This window comes from Hemicordylus capensis, chromosome 2 (assembly GCF_027244095.1).
Source record: "Hemicordylus capensis ecotype Gifberg chromosome 2, rHemCap1.1.pri, whole genome shotgun sequence".
In the NCBI taxonomy this organism is placed as follows: domain Eukaryota; kingdom Metazoa; phylum Chordata; class Lepidosauria; order Squamata; family Cordylidae; genus Hemicordylus; species Hemicordylus capensis.
In genome coordinates, this window is record NC_069658.1 from 193,021,034 (window position 1) to 193,041,237 (window position 20,204).

At 46.8% G+C, this 20,204-nt stretch overlaps 1 long non-coding RNA gene across 1 annotated transcript; it reads left to right on the plus strand.

Moving 5' to 3' along the window:
* The first annotated feature begins 10,761 nt into the window (after window positions 1-10,761).
* Window positions 10,762-13,103, plus strand: LOC128345784 (uncharacterized). Its single transcript, XR_008316648.1, has 2 exons — window positions 10,762-11,025; window positions 12,942-13,103. It is a non-coding gene; the product is annotated as an uncharacterized LOC128345784 (long non-coding RNA).
* Window positions 13,104-20,204: the final 7,101 nt, after the last annotated feature.

A 20,204-nucleotide genomic window follows, 5' to 3' on the forward strand; every position in this document is an offset into this window, starting at 1 on the left:
TAACTGTTAAATTCATAAGAGCCCTGCCAAGAAACAAAAAACAAAGAAAAACACAGGTGGCAACCTTACTATACACATACAATGACTTGGAAGGAGATCTTGGGGTAGAATTAAAGGTCAAAATAAACATTTCTCTAAGCATGTGACTAGCATGCTTATTGGATATTTAGTAGACCCATTCATAGGATTATAATTAGGCTAGGAAAAGTGTCCTATCCTAGTTTGGGAGCTGTGTGCACTCCCATTTTGTGACTGTGCACGAGGAAAACAGCAATGTTGGATGGGGAGGAAGCAATGGTCTGGGAGAGAGGAGCTGAGTTGGACACCACTGTCCTTTCCAGCTCACGTACTCGGCACTGGGTTAGATGAAGGAATCGCCGTCTGACCCAGCTCCTATCACCTCGAGGGAGAGCAGGGAGGAAGGTTGCTTGCACTTACCTCCCCGCAGATTACCAAGCAAGTTGTCCTCCTCGGCGCGCCACCAACACACCCACATGGGCAGCCCTGCTTGGAGCTGCACGGAGCAGGGCCGAGGGATCGGGTTCTGGCCTCCAGGCACCCCACAATGCAATGTGCACCATGCACACTGCACTGGGGATTTACTTGTCTCTGTGTCTCCTTGGGCTGAATTCAGACTGAGTAGACACACAATATCCGGTAGACGGAATAAAGATGCAAGCACACCCTTAGCCACGGCTAACAGCTGGGTTAGTTAAGAGGGATAGGCAGTGGCACACCTAGGTAATTTTGGAGCCTGGACTGGTCCTGCTACGAGACCCCTGTCGCTGCGAGGCTCCCCGGAAACCTGCATTTAGGGGCCACCTGCCTCCACCCTGCGCCTGCCCCACCAGGTCGAACCTCCGATTCCGCCCCCCCCTAATTTCAGCCACCATGTGCGTAGCCAAGGGGTGGTGGCCGGGGTTTGTGTGAGCCAAGCAGGCTCCTCCCCGCACCCACGGCAGATGGCAATGGACAGAACAAACGCTGGGCCTGTCAGTCCAGACCAGCAGCTCTTGAGAACTGCGAGGCGCTCCAGCACACCTCCGTAATTGAAATAGATCGCCGCAAGCCCAGGACATCACGGGCCTGTGACGATCTGTTTCAACTGCAGAAACGCACTGGAGTGCCGCACAGTTCTCAAGAGCTGCTGGTCTGGACTGACAGGCTCAGTGGTCGCTCTGTCCACCGCCGCTGTGGGGCAGGGGAGGCCTGCTCGGCTCAGCTCATCCCCCTGGCCGCCACCCCTTGGCTGCACACATGGCAGCTGAAATTATGTGGGGGGGGGGGGCGGAAATCAGAGGTTTGGCGCAGCAGGGCAGCGGCAGGGTGGGTACGGGGTGGCAGCAGGAGCCCCACCCCCAGGCCATTTGGAGGTCCCTCCCGGACCTTGGAGGCCACAGACTGGGGCCCCAAGGTCCAGAGGCAAGAACGCCTCTGGGGATAGGCAGGGAGGGAGAGGAGGGAGTCCGTGAGGATCCCACCACTTCTCACGGCCATCCTAACCCTACCTGAGCTGCCCCAAGTAAGCTTAGGCTAGTCATTGTTATATTGTTATATAATATGCCAAATGCATATAAATGTAGTCTGATTTTATATTATCTTCTTCTTCTTCTTCTTCTTCTTCTTCTTCTTCTTCTTCTTCTTCTTCTTCTTCTTCTTCTTCTTCTTCTTCTTCTCCTCCTCCTCCTCCTCATCATCATCATCATCATTTTAATATTGTTGTATTGCTGGTCTATGACCGAAATAAAGTTTTACTTACTTACTAGTCATGAGAACAGCCTCAATGCATTTGTTGCTCAATGAAAATGTTTTGTTAAGAGCTGTGTCTGCCTGGAGTTATTCTGTGTGAATACTACACAAGAGCTTACACACATGATTACAAAACAGGAGTGCACACAGCATTTCCCCTAATTATAATCGTGAACTGCTTTAGTACATAACAGACAGATTGGGCCTCTGTGATGCGGGACCATGGAATAGAGAAGAGGAATTAACCTTTTGCCCCCATCATGGTCCTGATCCAGGTTGTCCCTTAACTGCCATTTCCCCTGGGAAATTTGTCCCTCGCAACCAAATGGTGCAGGAGTGCAAAGAAAACCCTGCTCTGCACTTGCCTTGCAATAAAGCTGCAATGAGACATGCTCAGAAAGAGCATTTTGCAAGTATCTTTGGAGAAAGGAAATGGGAAATGAAAACAGCCATAGGGCAGCATGGCAGAAGACACCTTGGATCAGTGAAGAGAGCTCCTGTATGCTCTTAGATGTTCTGGTTGTCTGTGTGTTGTCTGAGCAGATGCGGGGAGGGGAGGGAGAAAAACCCCATTGGTTAATCTCCTGGATTTGGCCACTACTAGGCAAACATTCTGTACTTCTCTGAAAACAGATTGAAATACTGGCTGATCTGGAGCTTACAAGGGGTTTGTTGAGCGTAGCTTAGATTTACCAGAATTACCAGCCTGCTTCTCCCATTCATTGGGGAGAAATTGCAGTGACGGCTGTGAAATAAAAAGAGGGCATGGCCGCTGTAAGGGGTCTGACAAGGGTCAGACATTACCAACATATTACACCCACATTGCATCAGCTGCACTGGTTGCCAGTTTGTTTTGGGTGTCATTCAAGGCACTAGATATTTCCTTTACAGTTTGGGCCTGATACTTTAAGGACCAGCTTCTCTCACATGTATCTGCTCCTTCTGTAAAATCCAGAGAAGCCCTCTTGTGCATCCTGCTGCTTGAGATCTGATTGATGTTGATGCGCAAGCAAGTCTTCTACAACCTACTTCTTATCTTCTATGGAAGGTATGGGACACCCTGCCTGCGAAAGACCAAATTGGCATCTCCTACCTTCTGCATGATTTGCAAAAGCAGGATCTCAATCACTCCCTCCCTCCCTCCCCCTCATACCATAGTACGTTCTGGGAGCACCGGATGTTGCAAGTACAAAGTGCAAATAGCATAGCTATTTCACATTGCAGTGCAATTCCAGCTAGTTGGATAAGAGTACGATAACTTGCCTCTTGAACTACAAGACTGCAGGTGGAGAAGAGAAAGCAGTAGAAATACTAGAAGGAGGAACATCTTCCTCTTACTCCATGATGCTCTGTGCGGTCCTGACTGTGTTTGCTGAAGCTGGTTTGTCCATCATGTTTGTTCGAGCTATATGTGCTCTGGGTGTCACGAGAATCCTGTTGTGAGGTATTGCGAGAGGAGATGGCCTATTCTCAGTTTTGTGTTCCACTGATAGTTCAGAATGAGTCTATAATGGATGATCTACTTGCACCATGCAATCCCTGAGACTAGAGTTCTGCCTGGGGGTATGTGTGGCATGTAGCAGACACAGGCCTAGTTCACACAATCAGGCTTAATGTGGGATACTGGCATTAGTGTAACCCATGCCAAGGTGGGAATCGTAGAACCAACTTGAGATGGGTTCACACAATCATGCTAATGTAATCCACATTAAACCTAGGTTTGAATGATTGTGTCAACTGGGCCAGAGTCTGGCAGAGCTTGAATGCAAATTGAATGCAAACTGCAGACAAGGCTGAATTTTGCAGCTGCCTTCATGGAAGTATAATCTGAGGCTATTCTCATGAACAGCCTAACCCAGGCTAGGGCATCCCAGCCTAGGTTAGGCTGCTTGTGTGCAGCACTGGGATTGAGGTGGGATCCTGGTGCTGCTACAGCACCTAACCCACCTTTTTGAACCGGCCTTTAGCCAGGGTTAAGGACTAGGGATGTACACGAACCAGTCCGGAGGGCATTATAGAGGTCCAGCGCCGGGGGGGGGTCTCCCTTTAAGGCCGGGGAGTTGCAGTTACCCCTCCCACTGCTTTCCCCCCACCGGCACTCCATTTTATTGAAATGTTTTTGGGGTGGTTGTATTCCTCCCTGCCGCCCCCATTGTTGGCTGGAAATACAGGAAGTAGCTATCGCGCATGCGCCCACCACACACATCGCACATTGCGTGCACACATTGTGTGCATATGCAATGTGTGACGTGTGTGGCACGTGCGTGGCAGCGATCACATGCGCGATAGCTACTTCCGGTATTTCCAACCAACAACGGGGGCAGGGGCGGTAGGGAGTAATGCTGCTGCCCCCAAAACATTTAAATAAAACAGAGCGCCGGCAGGGGAAAAGTGGCGGGAGGTTGTGCAACGCCCCCCCTTAAAGGGAGACCCCCGCCGGCACCGGACCACACCTCCGCGGTTCTGTGCACACCCCTATTAAGGACATGAGCATGCCCTTAACCTGGCAGCCAAGATAGTGTATTTTCAGACACAGAGACGGGTCCCTAGAGAGGATGTTTGATGGGGGAGTCCCCCAGTGCACCGCACTCGTAGCACAGCACATTATGGGATTCCCGGAGGCCAGGACGCATTGTCCCAGACTCTGGAAAGCCGCATGTCTTCCGGGAGAGCCATTCGTGTGTATGGATGAGCTGTGCAGCCAGGAGGCAGCAGGGAGGGCAAGGTGATTGTCTGTGGGGAGGTAAGTGTGAATAGTCCCTATAACACTCTCTCTCTCTCTCTCTCTCTCTCTCTCTCTCTCTCTCTCTCTCTCTCGCTAAGAGGCCGCTTCCTGCACTTTCTACCACCTGAGGGAATCCTCTTTTGGTAACACCAAAAAAGAGTTTTCACCCCCAGCTGAATTTTTGCAATGGCATTTTCAAAATGAGTTTTTGGTCCCATTCTGTTCCCACCTTTCCCATGCCTAAGCCCTATGCAGTATATTGATCATATATATAGAAATATGATCAGTGCAAGGAGGGGAAAATTATTCTGTGGCAGCAGTTGCCCTAACCTCCATGCATCAACCAGATCTTGTGTATGAAGTTTGCATACAGGTGAAACTCGGAAAATTAGAATATCGTGCAAAAGTCCATTAATTTCAGTAATGCAAATGAAAAGGTGAAACTGATATATGAGACAGACGCATTACATGCAAAGCGAGATAAGTCAAGCCTCAATTTGTTATAATTGTGATGATCATGGCGTACAGCTCATGAAAACCCCAAATCCACAATCTCAGAAAATTAGAATATTACATGGAACCAAGAAGATAAGGATTGAAGAATAGAACAATATCGGACCTCTGAAAAGTATACAGTGTACTGTGCTTGACTGGCCAGCAAATTCGCCTGACCTGATCCCATAGAGAATCTATGGGGCATTGCCAAGAGAAGGATGAGAGACATGAGACCAAACAATGCAGAATTGCTGAAGGCCGCTAATGAAGCATCCTGGTCTTCCATAATACCTCATCAGTGCCACAGGCTGATAGCATCCATGCCACGCCGCATTGAGGCAGTAATTGCTGCAAAAGGGGCCCAAACCAAGTACTGAATACATATGCATGCTTATACTTTTCAGAGGTTACTTCCGCTGTTAGCAGACAACAAGGGGGCAGCAGCGGCAGGGAAGACCACTGCCGCCCCAAAGATTTTACTTGAAAATGGAGCGCCAGAGGGGGAAAAGCAGCAGGAGAGGTAAGTACAACCCCCCCCGCCCTTAAAGCAACACAGACACCCGGTGTTGGACCGCGCATCTGCAGTCTGTGCACATCCCTATTCATAAGTTAGCCCACTTTCTCAACAAATGTTTACCCATCTGCCAACTTGAATTGGGGTGGATGACATCATCACAAACTATACTGATGAGGTATTCCTACAACTGTACCCAATTTTGTTCATATTGGTCCAGGCATTGCAAAGAATATGGACACACACATACACACACACGCCGGGTGATCTCATAAGCCTTCTGGAAAGTAGGTTAAAAATCACTCTCAAAGGTGCTGTTAACTGCAGAGGGGAAAACATATGGGCACAATTTGCTTTTCCCTTGGTGGCTAATAGCAGCTTCAGGAAGCAGAGAGTATTAAGACCATGATGCAAATGGGAAAAGACCCTCACCCTCTCTACTTTGCTGCCTCAATACAGATGGCACTATATTAATAGTAAATCCATCCAAGATGGACTGCGCAAGAAAGCTGTTATTTATTTTATATTTATTTATTTATTTATTTTTGCATTTATATACCGCCTTTCGTTAAAAAGATAACCCCAAGGCGGTCCACAAAAGCCAAAAACATACAATAAAAAGACAATAAAAACATCATGTTAAAAATATAAAAACATATAAAAACAGGCATAAAAAACAATACAACAAATACAACAAATAAAAACACAAAGAAGCTGCAGTAGAAAACGATCATGTAAAAGCCTGGGTAAAAAGCCAAGTCTTTAAAAGCTTTCTAAAAGCCGTGATGGAGTCCGAGGAACGAATGGCCACTGGGATATCTCACTCTTTCTCCAAGGAGCTTGGAGAATGTCTACACACAGACACACACACACCACTTGATCCTTACAATAACTCTGTGAGGCAGGTCAGGTTGAGAGAAAGTGACTCGCACAAGATCACCCAGGGAGCTTTGTGATGATTTGAACCCAGCTCTCCCCAGTTTTTGTCTAACACTCTGTTAGCTCTGTTTTCACAATCACCACCACAGAAGAAGTACAATTTCATAGAGGGTGAAGGAAATAATAGGCTGATTCACATGGTTCTAATGAGGTTCGTAGGAGACACATCCTACCCAAGTTCAGGAGCTTTGCGAGCTCCTGTTTTGATCGTCTGTGAGTATAAAGCAAGGGGGGAGGAAATGATCATCTGCTAAGCAGCAGCTGGATCGGAGGGCTTCCTCCTACCCTGCAGCTGTACCCAGCTCTTTAACGAGGTAGAAGGAAAAGCCCTCCGACCCAACTGCTGCTGAACAGACCATCACTTTCTCCCCCTCCTCCCCTGCTTTTTACTCACAGATGATCAGAAAACAAAACACACAGCTCCCAAACTTGGGTAGGACATGTCTCCTAACCTATTAATGATGGTGAGAACAGCCCTAATGTGTGTTTGATTCCAAGTAGTATCCGTGACGAATCCACTCAAGTAAAGCAGTCTCCCTCACACTCTAAGCCTTCAGGGAAACTGTTCAATGTCCCTTCAGTAGATGATAGACTAAATGGAATTTGAAGGATGTGGTGTGAATAGAAATATTTTTCAGTAAGCAGGGAGAGTTGGTGCCAACCTTTGTGCAATGGGCCTACCTTTACACATCCGGTGATCCTCAGAGGTGTTGGGAATTCTCTCTGGTAAGAGATACCCTTCTATTACAGCAGAGTGCACAGAGGCAAAACACAGCAGAGTCTGCCCAGGCATGCGTGTATGCTGAGAGTAAAAGAAACCGGAGCCAGTTCATCGTTTCAAATCAATATAAGGAGTCTTTATTGGTGAACTCTATTCTAGATAGGAAAGTGGAGTGATTGGATCTCTAATCTAGCTAGCTAGCTGGATGCAGAGGGATGGATTCTGCATCTCTGCACACATGGTGCAGGGAGAGAGGAGCGTGTGTGTGTTGCAAGGAAGAAGAAAAGGGAAAAAGGAAGAGAGGAAGGCAGGAAGGAAGTCCCTAAGAGTAGCAATCTACATATCAAAGGGATAGTGTCAGAGCAGTAGAGAAGGGATGACCAATGTCTTGACCCCTCTAGCTCTCTGACTCACTAATCTGTCCCCCTCTGTCATTGAGACATGAGACAGCACAGAGTCCTTCACTTCCAACAAGAGAAAGGCAAGAGCAACTGGGAAGGCAAATGCTTGGATGTAATGTTCTTGCCATCCTCTGAGGATCACCGGATGTGTCAAGGTGGGCCCAGTGCATTAAAGTTGGCACCAGCTCTCCCTGCTTACTGAAAAATATTTCTATCCACATCACATCCTTCAGTCCTCAGAGATATTCCTTAATAAGGCAAGCTCTTGTTCCATTTTGTCTAACATTCCACTCTGAAAAATCTTTTGAATGTTTTTTTTTTAAGTGGGCATCCAGATGCTTCCAGGGAGCCCATAAGCATGGCATGAAGGCAAGAGACCTTCCTGTTGTTTGTCCCCAGCATGTGAGGTATACCATTATTGAACATGGAGGTTCTATTTAGCTAATATGGCTAATACACATGATAGACCTATCCTCCGAGACATATATCCACTCAAGTACAGCAGCCTCCCACACACTCCAAGCCTTCAGGGGAACTGTTCAATGTCCTTTCAACAGTAATCTCAACTTGAAACGTCAGCCCTCTCAGCCACCCTCCCCTAGGGCAGAGTCTTGTGGGAAATTAGTCTTCTGGCAGGGTCCACTGCCTTATACACATGCAATTATTCTTCAAGACTACTCTAAATCAAGATGAGGGCCATTGATCCATCCCCCCCCCCAGCTACTTGTTTTGGGGAAACTCAGTAGATTTACACACTGACAATGGTTATAGAATGTTACATAGGCCTGTGTACAAGGCATGCAGGGCAAAGCAGAGTTGATGATGTTTGCCAGGGAAAATTCTGGGATCTGAGTGGGGCCAGGGCAGAGTTGAGCCAGGGGTGGAGTCCAGTGGTCTTTGGTGGCTCTGAGGGCAGAACCCAGCACTAAAGCTAATCCATCTCGTGTGTCCAGCTTAAAACTAAAACAAAAACAGGCGGTGGCGGGGTGTGTGTGTGATCTAGCCGTGTTTCCTGCTTTTCGCCACCGGCTCCAAATGGGGAAGAAATCCAGGCAAGCCCCCGCCATTACCTTCACAAGTTTGCTTGGCAACCATGTGCCAAAGGTACACATCCCATTGCTTGTCAAGTGCTTGACCTGAGCTGATAACATTGCTATAAGAAAGTCACAGCAACAACAAGGCTTTATAAACACACTGACTTTCCCACACATGAATCTTGAATATGAGAGCAGGACTCATTAGGAATCTGACCCCTTCTTGAAATCCCTCTCCCCGCCACACACACTTTGAATCTTGAGATCTCCCCCACCCCCTCCAACAACTGAAATAGTGTCCCTGCTGCACCAGATCTCTGTGAGCCTCCCTCTTGTTGGTGCTGTCTGACTGACAGGGCCCCACAGAGCCTCATGGGACTCATCAGGCTGCTACTGCTCTCACAAAGCTTTAGCCTTTAATCCCTCCATGTTTCCGCCTCAGAATTACATGTGTTATTAGAGCTGATCTCAAATCAGCTGCCTGGATCAGATGCTGCTGCTGGGCCTGCAGTCCTCCTCCTCTCTCAGTTCACAAGGAGTGCAGTGTCTCCTGACATACATGAAGCAGAAAAAGAGATGCGCTTTAAGTACCTTCTGTTATGGGCATGGGAGTGCAGTGAACTTGCTCTTAGATGTTTACCCTCACAACAACCCTTGGAGGTAGGTTACGCTGAGAGATAAGTGCGGGAGATGCTGTCAATATGTCTATTCTCCTGCATCTCCCTTGTAATGTGTAGCTGGAGAAAAAAATGCATGATACGGTGTCAACACATTTACATTTCCTTGCCCGCCCAACCGGTACTCAATTGGTGTGAGAGGTAGAATGGTACTACTACAAATATTTATATGCCACTTTTCAGCAAAAGTTCTGATTTACATAGAAAAATAAATAAATGAATGATGGTTCCTTGTCCCCAAAGCGCTCACAATCTAAAAATAAACATTAGGGAAGCACCATTGGAGGGATGCTGGGGATAGACAGAGCAAGTTGTTTTCCTCCTGCTACATGTTGAGAGAGTCACCACTTTAATGACATCTCACCATGGAGTTATTGGCACTTGGCTTCAGGCTTTGGGGTAAACATTGAGCGAAGCCGCTTTGAAGTACACTTGCGGCATTGAGGGAAGCAGCCCCTCCCCTCTGCTCTTGGTTTTCTTTTGAAACATGTCCACATGGCATGCTCTGTGCTTTCCTTCTAGCCAATAGGAGGGCTGGGGGGAGAGAGAGCTCCTGCAGAATGAGATCTGCATTTCTGAAGAGAGTATGCCTCTTCTCATTCTGATGATTCTACATCAGTGCCTCTCCCATTTGCTCTGGCGTTTTCAGAAAAAGTAGCTTAAAACCAGCATTTTAAAAACCCGGACATACTTCAAGATAAGTTAGAATTCGCATCACAAAGCCTGGTTTGTGTGTGAAATGGGGCCAAAAATCTTGAAGGGAGGTAAGTTTGGCTGGTGTGTGAATGCACACACTGGGGTGATTCTCACGACCAACAAAAATCGGGCTAGGAGAGCCTAGCCCAATTTTTGTTGGTCATAAGAACTACCGGGCTTGCAGTCGAGCCCGGTGGTTCTTGACCGGGTAACCCGCTCGAGAACCCCTGCTAAAAAGCAGGTTTGCGGAGCGAGCGCTCCAGCAAACCTGCTTTCTGGCTTGTGAGTAGCCGCGCCGCGAAGCCGTGCCGTGCCTACTCATGAGCCACCCACCCGGCTGGGGGGTCTCCCCAGTATGCGCTCGCACAGAGCATACTGGGGCTTGCGGGGGCCATGCGCCCCCCGCTCCCCCCACCCCCCGCCAGCTCCATCACGGAGCCGGCCATCATGTGGGCAGCCGATCCAGCCGCTCAGGGCTCCCTGCCTGCTCGTCTGTGGGGAGAGCGGGCTTAGCCCACCCTCCCTGCAGTTTTGACAAAAGCGGGTCTCACGGATCGTGAGACCTGCCTCACTCTCTTCTGAACGAGATTTGGGGCAAAAGCCCTGTGTGTAAAGCCTCCTTGTGCTGTCTTAGTGATGTATGAGGAATTGAGGGGTTCAAAAATGCCCCCCCTTTGCAATAATGAGGTCTACTATCTTGAGCCAAAATCCTTCTCACTTTTTACTCAGATTGTAAATATGTGTGGGCCATTATAAACTGCTCCCACCTTTTCCCTTCTCCATAACTTACCTTCCAATGGCAGTAATGCAGGGAAGCGGAAGGCTGCTCCTAGGGGCTTCATTAAGTCTTACCCACAATTTCCCAACACAAAGAACTCTGGGAATTGTAGTTCCCCAGAGATTTGGGGCCTTTAGCTCATGAAGTGTGCTGTTTCAAAGGTGCGCAGATCCAGGATGTGACAGATAGGTTGTCAAGATTTACCAAGCCCTTTGACTATTATCCCATAATCTACGTGGGAAGGAGTAACACTGCCAGGAACAGTTATGAATGTATCACATCTGACTACAAAGAAGGTAAGAACCTTGGGCCTCGGATGATATTCTTCTCAATGCTTCCTATAAAAAGTATAGGACTAAAAAGAGAGAGAAGAACTCAGGTGAATGACTGGAAGCACTAGGTAAGCTCCCGTGGCTAGATAAACTAATTGGAAAAGTAGGGGTGACTGGGAGTTCCTGAAGACAGAGTTACTAAAGGTGCAATCACAACCAATTTCAATTCAAAAGAAAAATGAGAGGCATCCGAACAGACCAGTGTGGCTGTACAAAAATCTTAATGCTGAGCTGAAAATTTAAAAAGGACACATAAGAAATGGAAAGAAGGACAGGTCAGCAAGAATGAATACAGATGAATAGTGAGCCAGCGTGGTGTAGTGGTTAGAGTGCTGGACTAGGACTAGGGAGACCCGAGTTCAAATCCCCATTCAGCCATTATACTAGCTGGGTGACTCTGAGCCTGTCACTTCTCTCTCAGCCTAACCTACTTCACAGGGTTGTTGTAAGGAGAAATCTAAGTATGTAGTACACCGCTCTGGGCTTCTTGGAGGAAGAGCGGGATATAAAATATCATCATCATTATCCAGACTTGTATGGATGTGTTAGGAAAACTAAAGCTCAGAAATAAATTGGAGTTAGTAAGAGATGCTAAGAGAAACAAAAAGTGCTTCTTCAGGTATGTTTGAAGTAAGAGGAGGAAGGAAATGGTAGGCCTATGGCTTAGTAAGGATAGTGAAATATTAATGGGTGACAAAGAAAACTGCTCCATTCCTATTTTGCCTCTGTCTTCTCTCAAAAAGGAAATTGTTTGCCAGTTCACAAAAGCAACATGAATGGTGAGGCGTCAGGATTGCAATTCAAGATTGTTATGGAGTTGGTCAGGAAACACCTATCTGTCTTAAATGAGTTCCTTAAAAGAGGAAATAGGGAGGATCTGGGAAACTACAGACTGGCCAGTGTGACTTTAATACCAGGGAAGATGAAAACAGATGATGAAGCTGCCAGTCTGTAAGCATCTTGATAACAATGCAGTGATTAGTAGAAACCAGATCTGTCAAGAATAAATCTTGCCAGAGACTAATCTTATATCTTCTTTTGACTGGGTTAATAATTTAGTGGATTGTGGGAATGCTATAAATGTACTTTATCTTGATTATAGTAAAGTACTTGACAAAATTCCCCATAATATTTTGGTTAACAAAGTGGTCAAATATGGCTACATGGCAATACTGTATTTACCTGAATCCAAGACTAGTTTTTTTCTGAGTTGTTTGATGTTAGAAGTTGTGGGGTCATCTTAAATTCAAAGAGGTGCTAAGGTACGACATGTGTGAAGTACCTGAGGGGGTTCTATGGGGAGAGAGGGCTTAGCCTGCCCTCTCTGCAGACGAGCAGCCTCAGCCGCTCGTAGCTGGGTGGCTGGATTGGCCGCCCGCATGATTGCCGGCTCTGTCACAGAGCCAGCAGGGGCTGTGGGCCCTTCCATGTGGCCCCTGGCAGTTCCAGGATGCCCTGCATGAGTGTGTGGGGCATCCTAGAGGGTCCCCCGAGCCTGGGAGGCTGCTTGGGGGTCTACTCGTGTGTCACAAGCGAGCCCGGTGGTTCCCACAACCACTGGAAAGCGGGCTAAGCTCCCTTGGCCTGCATTCTAGTGATCGTGGGAATAGCTTCAAAGTCTTCTTCATTTTGAGTCAATATAGGTATAACCTGCAATATAGTTATAACCTGTATTTTTAAGGGGGCTGTCTTAAATTCTGAGTCATCTTCTATTTGGATAATTATTGTATCATCAGGTAGATTCAGAACTGGTTCGTAAACCATACTCAAAGAGTGCTCCCCACTGGCTTTTCATCAAACTGGCGCGAAGCTTTTATGTGGGATGCTGCTAGATTCTTTCCTGGGTCTGATACATTTCAACATTTTTATCAATTGCTTAGATGAAGAGGCAGAGGAAATCCTCATCAAATTGGCAAATGACACAAAACAGGGTCAAGCAGAGGCTGGAATAGATGGCCCAGAAGACCCCTTCTATGATTCTGTGACCTGATAGGAGAGGAATACTCCTTCATTACTCAATTAAAAAAACAGCACGTCAGGTATACCAACTCCATTTTCTTATCGTTGTGTTGCTGAAATTCATAACTCCCTGCTTAGGAACACGAATTTATCCAGCTCTCAGTGGTATTACAAATTGAGTGTATTTTTCTCCAGAAGTTCTTTTCCGGCTCAAAATTTAGAATGAGATTCTGTGCATGCCTGCTCGGTCACTGCTCAGCAGACCAGACAGCCAAAGCCAGCTGCTTTGGGTGTGTGCACGCAACTGTTCTTTCATGGCAATCCCTTACTCTCAGTGAAACTCTCTTTGACTGCTGTGGAATACATGACTGGTTCATGTGACCAAGCAGCCTTTTATCTGGTGAATCACTTGGCTATTTGAATCCATTTTCTCTCTTTGTTCCTTGCACAGTCTTTATATGGGTGCTGCTGTCCTCTGTATGTAAAACCCATTATTGTCCCCAGATGTGTTTGTTTCTTGAAGGAAATGGCAGTAAAATTTCCGAGTGGCTCAGTCATGGCTGGTATTGGGAAATAAGAAAAGTCCTGCTGGATCAGGCCACGGTCCAGTATTCTGCCTCACACAGTGGCCAACCAGGTGCATCTGGGAAGCCTGAAAGTGGGGGGAAGAAATAAAAATCCCAAGGGCAACAAAGTGGATGTGTGTGCATAATAGGGGTGTGCATGGAACCAGCTGGTCCAGTTCGGTTCGAGTCCAGACCAGACCCGAACCGGACCAGGCCAGTTCGGTCTGGCACCCCCTTGAACCCCCCCAGTTCAGTCCGGTCTGGGGGGGTTTACAAACTTTCTTTTGAAAAAAATAAAAATAAAAATATTTTTTTAACTTACCCCCTTTGGGGTAGTTGTTGGAGGCGGTGTGTGTGTGTGTGTGTGTGTGTCTGGGGAGGTTCCCCCTCCCCCTGCCGGCCTCCCTTCATGCCCATACCGGCCGTTCAGCTGGCTCTTCTGCCCATTCGGGCCATCCCCCTCCAGTGTGGCGGCCATTTTGGAGACTGCCACACCTGCACAATTGGCCTATGCATGACCCAGGCCAAAAAAAAAGTCTCCAAACCTCCCGAACAGTTGCGGGGGGTGGGGAGTGTTCAGTCTGGGGTCAGACCGAACAGGGGATGGTTCAGTTTGACCCCGAACAGTCGATCCTGTTTGCACATCCCTAGTGCATTGTACCTTAAGCATGCATGCATGCACCAACTTTATAAAGTGAAAGAGAATTCTCTCAAACCAGACAAGGAGGCTCTCCACATGAGCAGTGAGGAGAGCTGTGGGAAGAGCAGGCTTGGCCAGCTCTCCCCGCACACGAGAACTCTGCACTCCCTGGGTGGCTGGGTCGGCTGCCCACATGATTACCGTCTCTGTCATGGGCGAGTCTGATTGTTCTCATGACCGCTGGAAAGCGGGCTGAGCTCCTTAGCCCACTTTTCAGTGGTCATGAGAATAGCGTAAAGTTCTTTTAAAAATGCTTAGAGGAAAAAACTCAGAAATCCTGAACTGAATACCAGTTGCAGGGGAGTAACAGCAGGAGAGAGGGCATGCCCTCAGCTCCTACCTGTAGGCTTCCAGTGGTATCTGGTGGGCCACTGTGTGAAACAGGATGCTGGACTAGATGGGCCTCCTTGGGCCTGATCCAGCAGGGCACTTCTTGTGTTCTTATGATTTTGAACTAAGCCAAAGGCTACCGATCATCATTTTTTACTGCAGTGATGCTTTTTCAAAAGAGGTGATTCAGCTGTACAGAACTGATGGCATTTAACAATGTTTGTACTGCTTCCTCGTGCAAGCGAAGGCTTTGGGTAACTACAACATGGAAACTACAACATCAGGTGAGGTAAATTGTGGAAAGTGAACTCTTGGCATCCATATGCTTTCCATAGCCAGGCTTATTTATCCTCTCTTCTTAAAGATGTCCATGTCCTGAAAGCTGATGACCAAAATCTGATATTGGAGAGATAAGGAAGGACAGTTTAAAAAAAAAAAAAAGACGATTTACTCAAGAATCAACAATCTGATATTTGGGCTTAGTGCAGATGAAATCCTCAGGGTTTCACTCAGCTGGGCACATTAGAAGCTCACTGGCTCATGGAGTTATCAGATTACAAACTATCAGAATTATAGCCCATAAACCAGGGTTTAAAAGGGCTTAGCAATTATATGACTGTTTGCTCCCCAACCAGCTGGTCATAGTGGGGAAAGGGCAGGGCAGCCAGCTTGGGGCAGAAAGCAATTATTCTGCCTCCCCCTTCCCCTTCTAGGCCCTGCTGAGTAGGGGACACGTTTGAGTTGCCTTCTGAATAGCTGGAAGAAATTGAGCTGGTTTAGTTTTTCCTGGAATGAGGAAGTGGGGATGGAGGAAAAGCTTCACTTCTTGGTTTTTGCCTGTCCCCATTGTGCAATAGATGTGTGTTCAAAAGTCCTGGCTATTAGATTTTTGCCTGTTGTTCAGCATACAGCCTCTGTCCATAAATAGCTGACATAAGCCAGGAAGTAAAGAATCTCAAAACCCTCCTCTTTGCGCATGGATTCCTATCAGAGCATAGATTTCCAAACCAGGCCATGTGAATGGAAGTTAGCATATGTAGCTCAGTGATAGAGCCCAGGTTCAATCTCTGGCATCTCCGGGTAGGAGTAGAAGACTCCTGGGAGAAATCTTGGAGAGGTGCTGCCAGTCAGTGACAACATGGAAGATGATGGACCAATAGACGGACTCAGTATAAGGCAGCCTCATATATTCATCTTCAGCTCCCTGGCCAAAATTTATCTGGCATACATTCTAGTATATTACACATGTTGAGGTGTTCTGAATACACATTGGCTAGGTGAATAACAGAGTGTTCTACATTTCCATGACCCTTTTTAATCTGCCATTGGCAAGCTATGAGGGGGACTTGGTTTATTGGACTCTCCCTTCCTTGTCCCCTGCCCATTAACGTCCCAGAGCAGCCATTATGGCTCCTCCTATCCACTTACATAATGAGGCTGACAAGCCGATTAACTTCTGGTGGTCTTCAATATCAAGATACCTTCAAACGACTAGGATTCTAACAGAATTGATTTAAGATTTCCTTCCCCCTGGTTTATTTTGAGCTAGTCATAAGAATCTATGGTCATGTCTAAATAATCGTGTCTAGGCAGAGGTTGCTCCCAGTGCTGAGGACCAGACTTTGGACTGGAAGTCCGGTCCAAAGAGTGCCCCTGCATAACCATATTCTTCTGAAAGAAACCCACACATTACAGTTCAAAGGGAATACATTCTCTATATCTTTTCGAACCCAGCTGAAGGATTCTGTAGGATGAATTTGCTTCATAGGCATCCCTGGATTTCTGGTATTTCTACATTCCATTGATGTACCAAATTCACATAACTTGTGGCTGATGTTGCCATTGTAGTGGCAAAACCATCTGCCCTGATTTTAATTGGTTGCTGACATGAATCTGAAAATCATTAATGCTTTCAGTCCTTTAAATTGTACACACGTGCGCACGGGCAGCTGATGAACAGTTCCTCTTCTGGGAAACAGAGCCATGCACAGCTGCAAGCTGAGTCCCGGCTGGGCCAGCATCTGCTACAAGTTTCTAGAGCAGCAGAGTTCAACCATGGGCTGGCAATCTCACAGCGAATGTTGGGAACTGGGCACTCTGTCAGGCGCTGCTTCAGTTTGGCTAATGAGAGCCAGCCTTACCCAGAGTCCAGCTGTGTTACAGCTCAGCCTCTGGGGAAGTTGATGCTGCCAATTCTTTCTGTAGAAAGGATTACACACACACACACACACACACACACACACACACACACACACACACACACTCTCTTGCAATTCACTCCCCTTCCCAGGGTTGCTGCTTGCATCCCCAAAAGGTAGGTTACAGAGAAGACTAGCAAAGAAGATTGGGAAGTTAATTTCCATGGGAACAATGCAAGGAATATTTGCATATCCCAGACAAGAAGGGAGGGGGAAAGCTTCCAATATTTGTGTGGAGTTTAGAATCCTTGGAAGAAAAGGCTATGGGAAAAGGAACATAGAGGTTATCAAATCTCAAGCAGGTTCCTACAAAATTGGCCTAACTTTGGAATACTATTGTGGGGAATTGACTTGATTAGCAAGAGGTTGCCAGTTTGAATCCCACTGGTATGTTTCCCAGACTATGGGAAACACCTATTTTGGGCAGCAGCAATATAGGAAGATGCTGAAAGGCATCATCTCCTACTCTGCAGGAGGAGGCAATGGTAAACCCCTCTTGTATCCTACAAAAGACAACCACAGGGCTATGTGGTTGCCAGGAGTCGACACCAACTCGATGGCACACTTTACCTTTATTGAGAGAAAAAGATTCAAAGGCTGTGGATTCAAGATCCACCAGTCAATGCATTTGACAGGGGCCATAGCCCAGGGAGTTAGCAATGAAAGTCTAGTAATGAAAGTCAAAGAGCACAGTGAAAAATATGGGATTACAACTAAATGTAAAGAAGACTAAACGAATGACTATGGGTACAGCAATCAGCCTCAGAATTGACAATGAAGACATTGAAGTGGTGGATAGCTTCTGCCTTTTAGGATCGACCGTTAACAGTAAAGGATCTAGCAGTCAAGAAATACGTCACAGACTAACACTTGGTAGGGTTGCAATGAAGGCCTTGGAAAGGATATTTAGAAGCTGTGATGTGTCTACACCTACAAAGATTAGAATTATTTGGACCATGGTTTTTCCCCCTGACACTCTATGGATGTGAAAGCTGGACTTTGGAGAAGCAAGATAGAAAAAGCATTGATGCTTTTGAACTTTGGTTCTGGAGTAGACTTTTGAGGATACCATGGACAGCCAGGAAAACAAACCAATGGATCCTAGAACAAATCAATCCAGAATTTTCACTCAAGGCACAAAAGACCAGGTGCAAACTATCATACTTTGGACACATTATGCAAAGTCCCAGCTCCCTTGAGAAGTCCGTAATGCTGGGAAATGGTGAAGGCAAGAGAAGAAGAGGATGACAGCAGCAAAGTGGATGGATTCGATTATGACAGCAATGAATGCATCACTGAGAGACCTGAAAGGTCAAGCTGAAGACCAATCATCCTGGAGAGAATCTATGTAAGTGGTCGCTAAGAGTTGACACCGACTTGACGGCACTTAATCAATCAATCAATCAATCAATCAATCAATCAATCAATCAACCAACCAACAGTCCAGGGAATATAAAATGTGCCTTGTAGGCAGACAGTCCCAGCTAAAAAAGATAGCAGAGAGCAGGTCTGAGAGGACCTCAGACCTCAGTCTGAGCCCTTAGAGAGCTGCTGCCAGTCAGAGTACACAGTTGTGAGTTTGGCAGATCAATGGTCTGACTCAGTATAAAGCAGCTTCACATCATTGTGTTGCCTTGGTTGCCCCACATGCCCAAGCAGCTGTGGGAAATTCCAGAGGGTTGCAGTGTGTCTTGGATTCTGGTTTCCCTTAGAAGAGGGATTGCTGCAAACTCATGGTATCTGTGTAATATCCAGTTTATTCACACAAATATACAAGTTGCGCATTGGATGAAGCAGGAGAGCATTAATAAAAACCAGCAACAGATTACATCATAGGAACATAGGAAAATAGGAAGCTGCCATATACTGAGTCAGACCATTGGTCTATCTAGCTCAGTATTGTCTTCACAGACTGGCAGTGGCTTCTCCAAGGTTGCAGGCAGGAATCTCTCTCAGCCCTATCTTGGAGAAGCCAGGGAGGGAACTTGAAACTTTCTGCTCTTCCCAGAGCAGCTTCATCCCCTGAGAGGAATATCTTGCAGTGCTCACACATCAAGTCTCTCATTCATATGCAACCAGGGCAGAACCTGCTTAGCTATGGGGACAAGTCATGCTTGCTACCACAAGACCAGCTCTCCTCTCCTTAGACCCAGAGGGCTGTCCCCAGAGGGCTGCTTCAAAGGTGCTTCAGTCTTCTGCCTGGTAGGTGCATTACAACTCATCTCTTCTCTGTCCCTTCTTGACATTTGCTACAGGTTCTTTCACTGACTACAACCCACATCTTCAGGGGAAAGGGGCTGGGGTGGGTGGGGAGGAAGAAGAGTGAATCATCACATATCTACTCCATCAGTTATATTTCTGGCTTCTTGGACCATTATTTATTTTATTTTTATTTATTTATTACATTTTATATCCCGCTCCTCCTCCAAGGAGCCCAGAGCGGTGTACTACATACTTAGGTTTCTCCTCACAACAACAACAACCCTGTGAAGTAGGTTAGGCTGAGAGAGAAGTGACTGGCCCAGAGTCACCCAGCTAGTCTCATGGCTGAATGGGGATTTGAACTCGGGTCTCCCCAGTCCTAGTCCAGCACTCTAGCCACTACACCACGCTGGCTCCTGTTCACCATTAGGGGATATTAGCTCCTTTTGACAAATCACAGGTCCTGACTAGGCTCCACTGTAGGGCATCGTCCTCAAGCTTGTATTCAACTACCATGGGAAGGGGCCAGAACTCAGTGGTAAAGTCTCTGCCATGCAGGCAGGCAGTCCCAGGTTCAATCCTTGACATTTCTAATTAACAACAACAAATATTCATATAGTGCTTTTCAACAACAAAAGTTCTCAAAGCATTTTACATAGAAAAATGGAATAAGATGGTCCCCTGTCCCACAATTACTCATAATCTAAGAAAGAAAAACCAAGGGAAACCATCACCATCGCCCCAGGAAGAATGTGCCTGGGTTGCACAGGGCCAGTTGCTCTCCCCCTGCTGAATATAATAGCAATAGCAATAGCACTTACATTTATATACCGCTCTATAGCCGGAGCTCTCTAAGCGGTTTACAATGATTTAGCATATTGCCCCCAACATTCTGGGTACTCATTTTACCGACCTCGGAAGGATGGAAGGCTGAGCCAACCTTGAGCCCCTGGTCAGGATCGAACTTGTAACCTTCTGGTTACAGGGCGGCAGTTTTACCACTGCGCCACCAGGGGCTCATATAAGAGAGTGACCAATTTAAAAGGTACTTCTTTCCCCAGTTAGCAGGGATAAAGGGCCTTAGTAGGGCTGGGGAAACGGAAACCTTGGAGAGCCCCTGCTAATTAGAGTTAGGCTGAACCTCCGGCTGTACCCTCCTTCTCGTTTCTTTCCTGCCACCTGTGTTTT